The 16,241-nt window shown below is 39.4% G+C and overlaps 1 protein-coding gene and 1 non-coding gene across 5 annotated transcripts in view; both read left to right on the top strand.

The window, feature by feature from the left end:
* Window positions 1–16,241, top strand: part of PPP3CC (protein phosphatase 3 catalytic subunit gamma) — an 83,022-nt gene that overhangs the window by 18,446 nt on the left and 48,335 nt on the right. The gene's annotated exons all lie outside the window — the stretch shown is intronic.
* Window positions 9,750–9,856, top strand: LOC139032504 (U6 spliceosomal RNA). The gene has a single exon (XR_011485046.1). It is a non-coding gene; the product is annotated as a U6 spliceosomal RNA (small nuclear RNA).

Genomic DNA, 16,241 nt, shown 5'->3' with positions numbered 1-16,241 from the left:
GCAAAAATTAACAATAAAAATAGCTGCAATGTTTAATAGTAGCAGATTGGTTAGGTAAATTATGCAAACTCTGAGAATTCTATTGTAGAAGAATATTTGTTGGTGTGAGAAGATTTTAATAGTTTAATACAAAAGTAAAAAAAACAGATTACAAGAGGAGGATTCTGCAATATTTCTCAAGAGACAGATTACAGGATTGTATAGTACAGCTGATTATAAAATAAGATATTTGACTATTAAAAATAGTAAGATCTAGGAGAAGGCAATGGCACCCCGCTCCAGTACTCTTGCCTGGAAAATCCCATGGGCAGAGGAGCCTGGTAGGCTACAGTCCATGGGGTCGCTAAGAGTTGGACACAACTGAGTGACTTAAAAAAAAAAAAAAAAAAAGTAAGATCTACACCAGAATTTTAACAGTGATTATCTTTCATTGGTGGCATTCTAAGAGATTTGGTTTTATGGGGGTTGTTGTTTTCTGTGATCTTTAGTTTTGAAAAAAATATTTTTTTAAATGGAAGTATGGGCACTTCCCTGGTGGTCCAGTGGTTGGGAATCAGGGAGACATGGGTTTGATCCTTGACTGCGTAACTGGGATCCCACATGCCGTGGAGCAACTAGAGAGTCTGTGTGCTGTGACACAGGCCCCACGTGATGAGAGGGAGACGCTGTGTCCCACAGCCAAGACCTGGTGCAGTCAGATAGATGAGTAAATAAGTATTTTTAAAAGTTTGAAGTATACTGGATATATAATATTTTGTTAGTTTCAGGTGTATCACCGATTAATTCAGTTATATAATATATATTTTATATTGTTTTCCATTATAAGTTATTACAAGATATAGTTACCTGTGTTATACAATAAATCCTATTACTTGTCTGTTTTATATACAGTAATTTGTATATGTTGTTAAGAATTGTTTTGCACTGAGTATATAGTTTCTTTGATGTGATTTGAAGATAAGCAGAAGGTTAAACATTGATACTGTAGTATTCGTTATGCTGTACTTTCTGTTTTTGCAAATTCTCTGAGAATTTCAAAAAGGTTTTACAATAGCTTGAAAATCTTCACTTTATTTACAGTGTGAGCCATGATATTTATCAAGCATAGCTCCACTTATGAGGCTATTTAATGGCAGTTCTTAAGTTTGATTTTAATAAATACGAAGTGTAATAAAGTTTTGTTCACATTAGATACAAAGCAAATTATCACCTCTAACTGCTGGCTGATTTAGATTTGTTACTAGTTTCACAATAATAAGAGGTTTTGTATTTGGACACCAAGATCTGTTGATGATGTATTGATGATCCATTAATGATCAGTAATCTTTGGGAATTCCATGGCAGTCCAGTGGTTAGGACTCAGCACTTCACTGCCTAGGCCTGGGCTCAGTCTCTGGTAGGGGAGCTAAGATCTCTCAAGCTTTGCAGCATGGCCAAAAAAACCCCAAAAAACCCAAAAAGTATTATTTCTAGCCTTGTAGAAACAGGTGATGAATTTACCTCTCGGACATCCAGCAATACTCTTTGATTCCTAGATGAGTTGCAGCCTAATTAGATATTGGTAGTATTACCATTGGATTGATTAATTTATAATAGAGTTATGTATATTTTGAATAAGTAATACAATTTGTTGTTGTTGTTAAGTCTCTCAGTCATGTCTGACTCTTTATGACCCCATGGACTGCAGCATCCCAGGCTTCCCTATCCTTCACTAACTAACTAACTGGGGCTTGCTCAAACTCATGTCCATGAGTCAGTGATGCCATCCAACCATCTCGTCCACTGTCGTCCCCTTCTCCTCCTGCCTTCAATCTTTCCCAGCATCAGGATCTCTTCTAATGAGGTTTATCGCATCAGGTGGCCAAAGTATTGGAGCTTTAGCCTCAGCATCAGTCCTTCCAATGAGTATTCAGGACTGATTTCCTTTAGGATAGACTGGTTGGATCTCCTTGCTGTCCAAGGGACTCTCAAGAGTCTTCTCCAACACCATAGTTCAAAAGCATCAGTGCTTCAGCACTCACCTTTCTTTGTGATCCAACTCTCACATCCATATATGACTGCTGGAAAAACCGTAGCTTTGACTACATGGATCTTTGTTGGCAAAGTGATGTCTTTGCTTTTAATATGCTGTCCTGGTTGGTCATAGCTTTTCTTCCAAGGAGCAAGCGTCTTTTAATTTCAAGACTGCAGTCACCATCTGCAGTGACTTTGGAGCCCAAGAAAATAAAGTCTATTACTGTTTCCATTGTTTCCCCATCCATTTGCCATGAAGTGATGGGACCAGATGCCATGATCTTAGTTTTTTGACTGTTGAGTTTAAAGCCAGCTTTTTCACTCTTCTCTTTCACCTTCATCAGAGGCTCTTTAGTTCCTCTTTGCTTTCTGCCATAAGGGTGGTGTCATCTGCATATCTGAGGTTATTGATATTTCTCCTGGCAGTCTTGATTTCAGCTTGTGCTTCATCCAGACTGGCATTTTGCATGATGTACTCTGCAGAAGTTAAATAAGCAGGGTGACAATATACAGCTTTGACGTACTCCTTTCCCAATTTGAGACCAGTCTGTTGTTCCATGTCCAGTTCTTTTTTTTTTTTTTAATGTCCAGTTCTAACTGTTGCTTCTTGACCTACATATACATTTCTCAAGAGGCAGGTATGATCGTCCAGTATTCCCATCTCTTGAAGAATTTTCCACAGATTGTTGTGATCCATACAGTCAAAGGCTTTAGCGTGTCAATGAAGCAGAAGTAGATGTTTTTCTGAAATTCTCTTGCTTTTTGTATGATCCAGCCAATGTTGGACAATTTGATCTCTGGTTCCTCTGCCTTTTCTAAACCCAGCTTGAACATCTGGAAAAAGTTCTCCATTCACATACTGTTGAAGCCTAGCTTGGATAATTTTGAGCATTACTTTCTAGCACATGAGATGAGTGCAATTGTGTGGTAGTTTGAACATTCTTTGGCATTGCCCTTCTTTGAGATTAGAATGAAAACTGTCCTTTTCCAGTACTGTGGCCACTGCTGAGTTTTCCGTATCTGCTGGCATATTGAGTGTAACACTTTAACAGCATCATCTTTTAGAATTTGAAATAGCTCAGCTGGAATTCCATCACCTCTACTAGCTTTGTTCATAGTGATGCTTCCTAAGGCCTACTTGACTTTGCACTCCAAGATGTCTGTCTCTAGGTGAGTAATACAATAAATAATATGGTATAAACTTTTAAAAGATGTGTAACAAAAGTCTTCTACCTATCCCTAATTATAGGCCACCAGTTCCCTGTCTTGGGGAGGTTAAAGCCTGTCACCAGGGACCACCAGGAACACATCTGTATCTTATCAGAATGAAGTTACACTTAGCTTGTTGCAACAAGGAATAACATATACTAGAATAACTGGTGGAGCATCTCAGAAGGAGGGAGTTAGAAAGGAAGATACACAGTATTTTCAGAGCAGAGATTGGTCATAGAGTGAATTTAGGGTGGAAGTTAGTAGTCTGGGCAGGGACTAGCTACACTATGTGATTTAGTTGACTTACTGGAATGGTCAGTGGTTTTATCTTTAGTACACCTGAGTCCCTGAGGTGTTTTTGTCAGATCAGTTTCTCTGTGGTACTGGAACATACATAATGAGCTAATGTTAAAAAAAAAAAAAGAGAGAGAGCTTAGATAGTCTGTAATGCACATTGTGGATTGATTTGGTTCACTTTATCTGACTTTTAAGTCATAGTGTTTTCTCTGAGAGTTTGGGAACAATTTGTGGTTTCTGTTTCAATTTTCACTCTTTGCTTCTGATCATTTTTTAAAACTGGAGGATTTACCACTTAGGAGTGATCAGTCGAGGCCTGTGCCATTGTTAAGAGAGATTGTGAGTGTTTATCAAGCTTTTGATGGTAGTCATTTTGACCTCTGTAAACATCAAGCCATTTTGTTCTTTTCCTTAGATGATTTTTTTTGTTTTTATTTGCTTTATTGGAATATAATTGCTCTGCAATGTTGCATTAGTGTCTGCTGTACAACGTGAATCAGCCGTATGCGCACATATATCCCCTCCCCTTGGGGCCTCCCCCCTCCATCCCACCCTTCTAGGTCAGATGATGGTTTTTTGAGTCAGAGTCACCTGGCATGATAATGACTGAATGCATGATTTAAGACTCGGGAGACCACACGCATGGCATCTGTGACAGACAGAACTTCAATAATTATTGTTAAAGCTTGAGATAATGTCCCAGATATCTCATATCTATCTGGATCTTCCTATGGTAACCAAGTCGTTTTCCCCCCGTTAATTTGGATATGGGGTATTTACCTTTCCCAGTGTCTGAGGAATTAGTCCTGCATTTGTTGATTATCAAGGATAAAGGTCTTGGTAATACTAAGAATAAAGGGCAGGGTATTTATTGACAGTCTACAATCTTGAGACAGAAGAAAAGAGCCAAGAGAATAAAGGGCAAAATCATGGAATGTGCATGGTAATCAGTGGCTTCTGACATCTGAGAGATTGTGTTCTGTTGATTTTGGACGTAAATGGTCTAGTCACATTATCTTCTGCTTTTGAACCAAAACAGTTCTGGAAATCCTAACTCAGGCACAGTGTCTGGCCATAGCAATGATGTCAGCAGTACGCATAGTTAATTTGTTCCATGTAGTGTTAATAGTTACAAGCACATGATACATACCTTTACCAAAGTTCTTTTTCTTTTTTTTTTATATTCAGAATTGTTTTAATTGTTTTTTTTTTAAGTTTTCTGAATGTTGAGTTTTATTTATTATTTTTATTTATTTTTTTTCCCATTTATTTTTATTAGTTGGAGGCTAATTACTTTACATCATTGCAGTGGTTTTTGTCATACATTGAAATGAATTAGCCATGGATTTACATGTATTCCCCATCCCGGTCCCCCCTCCCACCTCCCTCTCCACCTGATCCCTCTGGGTCTTCCCAGTGCACCAGGCCCGAGCACTTGTCTCATGCACCCAACCTGGGCTGGTGATCTGTTTCACCCTAGATAATATACATGTTTCGATGCTGTTCTCTTGAAACATCCCACCCTCGCCTTCTCCCAGAGTCCACAAGTCTGTTCTATACATCTGAGTCTCTTTTTCTGTTTTGCATATAGGGTTATCGTTACCATCTTTCTAAATTCCATATATATGTGTTAGTATACTGTAATGGTCTTTATCTTTCTGGCTTACTTCGCTCTGTATAATGGGCTCCAGTTTCATCCATCTCATTAGAACTGATTCAAATGTATTCTTTTTAATGGCTGAGTAATATTCCATGGTGTACATGTACCACAGCTTCCTCATCCATTCATCTGCTGATGGGCATCTAGGTTGCTTCCATGTCCTGGCTATTATAAACAGTGCTGCGATGAACATTGGGGTGCACGTGTCTCTTTCAGATCTGGTTTCTCAGTGTGTATGCCCAGGAGTGGGATTGCTGGGTCATATGGCAGTTCTATTTCCAGCTTTTTAAGAAATCTCCACACTGTTTTCCATAGTGGCTGTACTAATATGCATTCCCACCAATAGTGTAAGAGGATTCCCTTTTCTCCACACCCTCTCCAGCATTTATTGCTTGTAGACTTTTGGATAGCAGCCATCCTGACTGGCGTATAATGGTACTTCATTGTATACCTTTACCAAAGTTCTTTTGACATGTCTCCCCGAGGTTAACTGTTGATCTTTAGATTATAGGTGGAACTTCAGGTGAATGTAAGGAAGAAGCAAAAACTCCTTGTAGGTGTTGAGTCTGCAGGCTTTATTTATTCATTTAATTTATTATATTAACCACTAACCAGCCTTATCAGAATGGAAGAGAGTGGAATCTTCTGTTAAAGTATATAATCAGTTTCATAAAGAGGCAGTCATTGAGTATTCTGAAAGTATGAATATGTCTTGAACAGAGAGGATATTGACAAATCTCCAAGCCTTTTGATTTATCCTATAAAATGTATGAGGAATGTCACCAATACAAGCTTATTTAAGCCTAGAGATAAATCTTTTGTCCGCAGCTATTGTGTCAGTCTTTGTATGTAAATGTATCTTTAACCTGAAAGATATAGAAACATTGAAGCATGTCTACTTTAACGCATTTTAAATTAACACATCATTAGCTTAGGGAGGCTGAAGGCTGAACTCTCTTCATTTGTCAGATTTCTTTTTTCTTTTTACCCCATTTTAATAAAGCAAGGAGCTCTCACAATAGTTTTGAGTTAATTAAAAGTTGGAGAATGCCAAACAGAGCTAATAATTTCTGTTAATCCTTTAAAAATATTTTTAATAAGGTAAAGGATCAAATCTTTGTGTAACCTAATGGTCCTTTAATTGGGTAGACCCAAAGGTATCATAGGCGTAAGAGACGTCTTTACAGTTTTGTTGTTCTGAATTTGGAGAAGAACAAAATCAAAGACAATTGTTGTGTGACAAAATACTCATTGTGACTATCCAAAGGTAAGGAGTAGTTAAATTAAAGGCAGTATATTTAAAAATACAGTAATAAGTGACATTGTTTATTAGGAATGTCATATTTTTTCTAAAAGTAAGGAATGTAAAATAAAAAGAAGACTTACAAGTTTGTTAAAAGAAAAAAAAGCAGAATTAACAGAATAATTTGATTTAAGGAATGTCTTCTCTCGGCACAGAATAACTGCCCTTTTAACAGAAAGAAAATCAAATTCTAGTTTTCCTCTATTACTCATGAAAGGATTTACATTAAAAGGATTTATAAGCCTTTATTCCTTATGGTAAACCCCTCACATTTGATCAGTTTCATCAGAAATTTTTATGTATTTTCTTTCTCTCGTCAAAGGTTGTTTTGTTTTTGTACAAACCCAGACAAATAAAATATACCAGTTCTCAGACTTGCTACCTTTATTAAGGTCTACTGTCTAATTTATCTTTAGCTATACTCTTGTCACTTTTTGACACAACCAGAAATTTCCCACTCCCCAGCTTTATTGAGATATAATTGACATATCGATGTGAGAGTTGGACTATAAAGAAAGCTGAGCGCAGAGGAACTGATGATTTTGAACTGTGGTGTTGGAGAAGACTCTTGAGAGTCCCTTGGACAGCAAGGAGATCCAACCAGTCCATCCTAACGGGTATTAGTCCTGTGTGTTCACTGGAAGGACTGATGTTGAAGCTGAAACTCCAATACTTTAGCCACCTGATGCAGAGAGCTGACTCATTGGAAAAGCATTCTCTGATGCTGGGAAAGATTGAGGGTAGGAGGAGAAGGGAACAACAGAGATTGAGATGGTTGGATGGCATCACCGACTCAATGGACATGGGTTTGAGTGGACTCCGGGAGTTGGTGATGGACAGGGAGGCCTGGGGTGCCGGGATTCATGGGGTCGCAAAGAGTCGGACACAATTGAGCGACTGAACTGAACTGAATTGACATATATAATTTTGTGAGTTTAAGGTGTATGATATGTTGATTTGATATATACTGCAAAATGATTATTTACCACAATGGTGTTAGCTGGCAACGTATAAACACCCTATAATTACCATATCTTTTTTGTGGTGAGACAGATATTTCTTATTCTAAAACAAAATTATTCTCTTTATTTCTTTTTTTTTCCATTTATTTGTATTAGTTGGAGGCTGATTACTTCACAACATTTCAGTGGGTTTTGTCATACATTGACATGAATCAGCCTCTTTATTTCTTTATAACCAAAAACATATCTAATACTATGTATTCACATTTCTGTGTCTTTACATACATTCTTTTACATTCCTTCAAAATCAGTATTGTTAAGAGTTAAAGGTTGATTGAGAGGGGAGTTGTGAGGGTATTAGAAATGAGTAATCTCATAACTTCCAGGGAGTTACAAATTAAAAGGGCTTTTATTGCCTGTGGATTAATTGGCCTCTCAGTTCTCTTTAGGGTAATGCCAGCTGGTCTTTCCCAGGTTTTGTGTCCTCTGCCTGCGTGAGTGATGTCACTTCATTGGGGTCCGGCTCTTTGCAACCCCATGGACTGTCGTCTCCCCAGGCTCTGTTCATGGCATTTTCCAGGCAGGAATACTGGAGTGGGTTGCCATTTCCTCCTACAGGGGATCTTCCTGACCCAGGGATTGAACCTGTGTCTCCTGCATGGCAGGGGGATTCTTTACCACTGAGCCACCAGGGAAGCCTTGTATCTCCTAGACACATCAAAATAGGGACTAATTGATAGAGATCAGGGATATTTACACAAGCCTGATTCCTTCAGTAAATGTTCCTTTTTCCTGGCATCTGGGGATTCTTTCAGGGAGCCAGTCTTAGAATTTGAATTGCATTTGGAAGTTTCTTCATATTAAAGAATGCAGAGCATTGGGTATTCAGAATTCTGTTTCCTGTTGTTTGAAGGTACCTCTCAAATAATTTTGTTCATGTTAGAAGTTCCCCAGGATGCCATTTGTACTTCAGAATTTTTCCTTGGTGAAATTATGGCATTTATTGAGTATATTGGTAATCTGAAATGTAAAGGCAGCAGATAGAAGAGGCCCAGAGGGGACAAAGGCTCAGGCTGAGAAAGCTCAGTGGGATCTGCAGCGGTTATCAAGCGTGGCACTTTTGCCACTTTTGTCTCTGGAAGATGCAAAGTGACACCAGAGATCAACTGTTACCAACTGAGGGCCAGTCAGAGCCTCAGCTTAGGTAGGCAGAGCTAAACAAGACACTTCTCAGCATTTTAAGGCCTGAGGAAGATCCTTAGGAAGTTTTAGAGAAATTGACCTAGTGCAGAGCTGATCTAAAGACACTCATCTAATGAGACCTTCCAGACTTGTCAGAGGCTGTCTGAACCAACCCTTGAGGCTGGCTGGAGGATCCCCTTCTTAGCTCTTGTCTGTCCTCTGCCTATGTACTTCCTCATAGATGAATGACACTCAAGATACTGAACAGACAGACAGGTGATGGGATTGCTGTTAACTAGGGAGAAGCCAGATTTTGCTCCCAAACAGTACAATCTGATAAGACTGAAAGAGGACCCGCAGATCACCTTGACCCTGAAGTGCTGGACAGAAGAACTGGAGCTCAGGCAACCCACTTCTGTAGTCAGGGTGGCCCTGAGCAGGTGGTCATCAAGTGGCCTCATAAGTGCACACTCTTACAGAGCTATGGATGTACCCAGAAACAAGGTCAGCTGAAGGATTTGTTTATAAAGAAACAGAGTTAGGGTTGGGAAGATCTCCTGGAGGAGGAAAATGGCAACCTACTCTAGTATTCTTGCCTGAAAGATGCCATGGACACGAGGACCCTGGTGGGCTGCAGTCCACAGGATCGCAAAGAGTCAGACATGGCTAAGCAACTGAAAACAGGCACACACAAGTGGAACCAGAGGGGCCAGGGACCTTCTCTGAGGCGGTTAGGAAGGCTACTCACAGATGCTATTGTTAGATGAGAGACTGTTGTTGGATTTTTAGGCTGGAAGTTTGTAATCTGGGCAAGGGCTCGTTAGAATCTGTAAACTTGATAAGTTGCTGGAACTCATAAGTTCTAGTGTTAGATCAGATCTGGTGTCTATGCAGAGTTGCTGTTAAATTACTTTGCCTGAGGTCTTATCTTGACATATACAGATCTGAAACATCTGGTGTGAGAAAGTTTGAGCTCAGATAGTCTGTGATGTATGTTGTGGTTTGGTTTGGCTCACTTTATCTGTCCTATGAGTCATAGTACAGTTATAAGTTGGGACTTCTGTTTCGATTCTGAGAGGTATCTGGTGTTAGTTTCTTGTGTGTATAAAAGTGTGTTTGTGTGCTCGCTTCGGCAGCACATATACTAAAATTGGAATGATACAGAAAAGATTAGCATGGCCCCTGCGCAAGGATGACACGCAAATTTGTGAGGCGTTCCATATTTTTACAGAAATCTCTTGCATTCCTATACACTAGCAATGAGAAAACAGAAAGAGAAATTAAGGAAACAATACCATTCACCATTGCAACAAAAAGAATAAAATACTTAGGAGTATATCTACCTAAAGAAACAAAAGACTTATACATAGAAAACTATAAATCACTGCATTGGCAGATTCTTTATGACTGGCATCACCTGGGACTGCCTAGGATGTTAAAATGTTTCACCTGAAGGTGCAGACTGATATGAGGGCTCAGTGCAGTATTTTCCTGCTGAAACATTAATAGACTGGGCACTCGCTATATAAATTATAAAAGAATACAGAAAATCACTATTTACTTGGTGATGAAAATAGTTTGTTTTATTACTTACTGTGCTTCTACTTTCGAGGAGAGAGATGAGGCAAAGACAAATACTTTGTTTTGTAATATTCCTTGCAAAGTGTCCAAAATGTGATCTGGATTTGGTCATCAACCATGTCAACAATGATTCTGTTTTAACAGTGGGGTGAAAAAAGTCCTTCTATTGCTTTTCTTAGGATTGAGGAGGAACTGAGATGGAAGACGCGTACATGAGTGGAAGTTTGATTCTCTGAGTTACATAATCTTACATAAGGAGCCGCTGACTCATTGGAAAAGACCCTGATGCTAGGAAAGATTGAGGGCAGGAGGAGAAGGGGGCAACAGAGGATGAGATGGTTGGATGGCATCACTGACTCAATGGACATGAGTTTGAGCAAACTCAGGGACATAGTGAAGGACAGAGGACCCTGCCTCTGCAGTCCATGGGGTCGTAAAGAGTCCATCACGAACTGAACAACAATAGCAAACAACAATAGCAACAATGAGAACTCCTAGGATTTACTCTCTTAACTTTGTTATATATCATACAGCAGTGTTAGCTATTATCATTATAGCACATCACATTCCTAGTACTTACTTATCTTTTCACTGAAAATTTGTATCTTGCTACCCCTTTCCTCCATTTCTCCTTCCTCCTACCCTTCTCCTTTGGTGACTGTAAGTCTGATCTCCTGTTCTAGGAGTTTTGTTTTGTTTTTAGATTCCATATGTAAGTGATACCATACAGGATTTTGTCTTTCTCTGCCTGACATATTTCACTTAGCATGATGCCCTCAAATCCATCCATATTGTTGCAAATTATAGGACTTTCTCATTTTTTAAGGCTGAATAATACTCCATTGTGTATATATGAACCATAACATCTTCATTCATCCATCAGTGGACACACAGGTTGTTTCCATAACCTGTTAAATTTTACATGCCTCTTAGACATCTGAGTAGATGTTAAATAGACTGTTGAGTTTAAGACTCTGGAGGGCTCATCAGTTTTCAGGTTTATGTTGAAAGTCTTGGTTGTATTTGTACAAACAACTCCCTTTATAATCATGTTGCAGCTAGTTTAATTATGAAATAAAATCATTTCTACAGTTTTTACTTTCTCATTTATTTATTTATTTGGCTGTGCTGGGTCTTAAGTTTTGACACACGTGATCTTTAATTGGCATGTGGGATCTAGTTCCCTGACCAGGAATTGAACCCAGGATTCCTGCATTGGGAGCACAGAATCTTAGCCACTGGACCACTAGGGAAGTCCCTTATTTTTAAAGATAAAAAGCTGAATGATGTCCCTCCACTATTTTTTATGACTATTTTTTTTTTTAATGTGGATACACTTTAAGTGACCTGTTCTTTTTTCAGCAGTTATTTAATTATTTATTTATTTTTGGTTGCGCTGGATCTTCGTTGCTTTGTGTGGGCTTCCTCTAGTTGTGAGCAACAGCTGCTGTCTCATCATGGTGCTCGGGCTTCTCGCTGTGGGGGCTTCTGGTTGTGGAGCACAGTCTGCTGGAGTTGTGGCTGCAGTTCGTGGGCTCTGGAGCGTGGCCTCAGTAATTGTGGCACATGGGCCTAGTTGCTCCGTGGCGTGTGGGATCCTCCCGGACCAGGGATTGAACCTCGTTACCTGCATTGGCAGGTGGATTCCTAACCAGTGTACCACCAGGGAAGGCCTAAGTGGCCTTTTCTAGTGCCAGTCATCTTTGAATAACAAGCAGCTCCTCTCCTCCAAAAAAAAAAATGTGCTGTAGTTTGTTAACCCCTAAATTATCATATTTCTGGGTAAATGACCTTTCAATTTATAGTCAAAAATTTTTTAAATCTATGCTTGTGTTTTGAGACCCTTTGATCCCTCTATTAACCCTACTTTCTTGTTGATAAGGGTTGTAGCTTTTAAAATGATGAGCCTATGTTAAAAATAAAGGAACCAGTGCCCCAAGTGACAATATGAAATAACCAATAAAGCAATAACTTGAGTGCTGGCACTACTGACATTTTGATTTTTTCATTTAAAAATGCCTAATTTGGTCCTGAAACATTGTAAGTCAACTGTATATATATATATAAGAAAAAATTAAAATGCCTACTTTGGTTAGCATAATTTTTTGAACAAATAAAATGTCAGGAATTACTTACTATCCTTGTAATTACACTTTAGTATCTTTTCTTTGAAAATTGAAAAATTGTGCTAAGACTTGGTTTTGGGAGGATGATAGCTTTAGAAATGGAATAAAGAGGCGACACACAGCCACAGAAATGAAGAAGGGAAACTTCTGTGTTTGGTGGCATATGGTTTATTTATGACTTGAAAGGATACAAGTACTAAACCTCAGTGTTACAGTTTAAATACTTCATAGTTTAAAGCATGGGTAAGATGTTAGAAGCTTAAACTTCAGAGTCCAAGTGCTTAGACTGTATTTTTTAACCAGTGAAATTCTGAATGTCATTAAAGACAGTTTAAAACTTGTTAAAACGGAAACTGGGGCTTGAACACGTGTATATGCATAATATTCAAGTTTTCATTCTAGTCTAATTCTTGTTCCCCTAAATCCATATTTATCCAAACCAGTCTTATTTAGAAAGTATGGTCTGTGAACCAGTGTCTGTCCACCAACTGGTGCTAAGTGAAGTCAGTACAGAGAGTGGTAACCATTTAAAAACTTCGATAGCAGCTCGAATTGGTACATCTGTGCCTGTGATTATTTTTCCAGTAATTTACTTTTACCGCATTTTACAAGGTTAAGTTTTCTACCTGTTGGTGCTTAGGTGGGGGCAGTTCCCAAGACAGTTTACGAAGCGTTTCTCTAGATCCCCTTTCTTTCTACTCAGAAATTCTGAACTCCTTGTATCCACGTGGCCACATAGGGGCTGGGAGTAAGGACACGAAGATGAGTAAACTGTGCCTGTGTGATGACTGAGAATGCAGGTGCCGATTATATGAGCTTTGTGGACACAAGCTTTGCCCCATGGACTGCAGCACACTAGGCTCCCCCGTTCTTCACTGTCTCCTGGAGTTTGTTCAAAATTCATATCCACTGAGTCGGTGATGCTATCTAACCATCTCATCCTCTGTCGCCCCCTTCTCTTCCTGCCCTCAGTCTTTCCCAGTATCAGGGACTTTTCCAATGAGTTGGCTCTTCGCATCAGGTGGCCAAAGTATTGGAGCTTCAGCTTCAGCATCAGTCCTTCCAAGGAATATTCACGGTTGATCGACTTTGGGATTGTCTGGTTTGATCTCCTTGCAGTCCAAGGGACTCTCAAGAGTCTTCTCCAACACCACAGTTTGAAAGCATCAATTCTTCAGCTCTCAGCTTTCTTATGGTCCAGCTCTCACATCCATACATGACCACTGTAAAAACCTATTTTTGGGTCACCTGCTTGGTGGCTGTGTAGTGGGTCTAATGCAACCTCCTCCAAGAGGACGTATGCCACACGCTGTGCCTCGCAGGACTGCTGCTGCTCTATACTATCGCTTATTTCTCCCATAATTTTGAAGCAAATCCCAAATAGCATTTAATTTCATCTGAAAATATTTCAGTAAGAATCACTAAAATACAAAAGGCTTATTATTATTCTTTAACACAACCATAGTACCATTGCTATTTTAGTAAAAATGTAAGTAAACTTGTTCAGAACTAACCTTTACCCTGTTTTATAGACTCACTGGATGAGTGAATAAAAGACCCATCATAATATTTTTCTTATAATAGATGTAGATTCTACTATTAGGATAGTATATTGGTGTACTGTATGAATCACACGAGTTAACACTAAATTTGTCCTCCAAATTGAGGTGGTTTTGAGAGTGAAAGGGGATACTGTTAACAGTTACACCAGGAGAATGGCTGATATCTAGGACTGTCTTGAGTAAACCGGGCTGTATGTGGTCCCCTTCCGGAGAAGGCAGTGGCACCCCACTCCAGTACCCTTGCCTGCAAAATTTGGACGGAGGAGCCTGGTAGGCTGTGGTCCATGGGGTCGCTAAGATTTGGACATGACTGAGCGACTTCACTTTCACTTTTCACTCTCATGCATTGGAGAAGGAAATGGCAACCCACTCCAATGTTCTTGCCTGGAGAATCCCAGGGACGGGGGAGCCTGGTGGGCTGCCGTCTATGGGGTCGCACAGAGTCGGACACGACTGAAGTGACTTAGCCGCAGTAGCAGCAGCGGCAGCAGCATGTGGTCTCCTATCTCAGTGTAATATTTGCCGGTTGGATAGTTACTATGATTTCTTTCAGTGGGCTTTGAATAGTCAAAATGAGTCAAGTTGTAGCCAAGAGTATTTCAAAACTTACCATAGGACTTTCTTTACTTTTGAATAATACAAAATGGTATGGCTAGAGCAAGTTTAAAATTGTGTAAGCACCTGTACATTCAAGTTGGTTCTTAACACTTCCATAAAGCTAGAAGTGGAACATCAGACGTAAGCACAAATTTTTTTTTTCATTTATTTTTATTAGTTGGAAGCTAATTACTTTACAGTATATTAGTGGTTTTTGCCATACATTAACATGAATCAGCCATGGATTTACTTGTGTTCCCCATCCTGATCCCCCCTCCCACCTCCCTCCCCACCCCATCCCTCTGGGTCTTCCTAGTGCACCAGCCCTGAGCACTTGTCTCATGCATCCAACCTGAACTGGCGATCTGTTTCACACTTGATAATATATATGTTTTAATGCTATTCTCTCAGATCATCCCACCCTCGCCTTCTCCCAGAGAGTCCAAAAGTCTGTTCTATACATCTGTGTCTCTTTTTCTGTCCTGCATATAGGGTTATCGTTACCATCTTTCTAAATTCCATATATATGCGTTAGTATACTGTATTGGTGTTTATCTTTCTGGGTTACTTCATTCTGTATAATGGGCTCCAGTTTCATCCATCTCACTAGAACTGATTCAAATGTATTCTTTTTAATGGCTGAGTAATATTCCATTGTGTATATGTACCACAGCTTCCTTATCCATCTGTCTGCTGATGGGCATCTAGTTTGCTTCCATGTCCTGGCTATTATAAACAGTGCTGCGATGAGCATTGGGGTGCACGTGTCTCTTTCAGATCTGGTTTCCTCTGTGTGTATGCCCAGGAGTGGGATTGCTGGGTCATATGGCAGTTCTATTTCCATTTTTTTAAGGAATCTCCCCACTGTTCTCCACAGTGGCTATACTAGTTTGCATTCCCACCAACAGTGTAAGAGCTTATTGGAGCTTTTCTCCAATAACCACAAATTAAAATGAACCCGTCTGTTGGGACTTCCCCAGCAGTCCAGTGGTTAGGACTCCGTGCTCCCAGTTCAGGGGGCACGGGTTTGATCCCTGGTCAGGTAACTTGGATCCCATGTGACCAAAAATTAAAAAGAAATAACATGAACCTCTCTTTTCAAATGTATGGTTTATAGACTTATGGCTATAGGTCACAGGAAATCTAAAGTAGACTGTTTTAAAGATAGGTAAAAGAAGAGATGATAGCCAATTTTAAAATGTGAAAAATTTTTCTCTGTTCAAGTTGCTAACTTACCGTGATGTTGTATATAATCTTTATATCTAGTGTAAACTGAAGTTAGTTGTTAGCATTTCCAGATTAGAAAACAAAACTAGGCCTCCCATATCTATTTTTCTCAAGTTTGTGCTCTGTTACTATAGGAAGTTATTTTCTGAAAGAGCTCCATTCTGTTAGTTGTGTCCTTATTATCAGTAATATTTTAAGTGACTATCTTTTAATAGGGCTTCTCTTGTGGCTCAGCTGATAAAAGAATCTGCCTGCAATGCAGGAGACCTGGGTTCAATTCCTGGGCTGGGAAGGTCCCCTGGAGATGGGAAAGGCTACCCACTCCAGTATCCTGGCCTAGAGAATTCCATGGACTGTATAGTCCATGGGGTTGGAAAGAGTCGGACACAACTGAGCGACTTTCACTTTCATCTTTTCGTAATACATACATACACTTGTATTATTAATAACATAATCATACATTGTATTAATAATAAAATCATACATTTTTTATTCCCCTAAACAGGAACTGAAGTTAAA

Source organism: Odocoileus virginianus, chromosome 31, assembly GCF_023699985.2.
Source record: "Odocoileus virginianus isolate 20LAN1187 ecotype Illinois chromosome 31, Ovbor_1.2, whole genome shotgun sequence".
Taxonomy (NCBI): Eukaryota; Metazoa; Chordata; class Mammalia; order Artiodactyla; family Cervidae; genus Odocoileus; species Odocoileus virginianus.
Note: the sequence above shows the minus strand (reverse complement) of the source record. Positions and strands in the feature narration are given on the sequence as shown.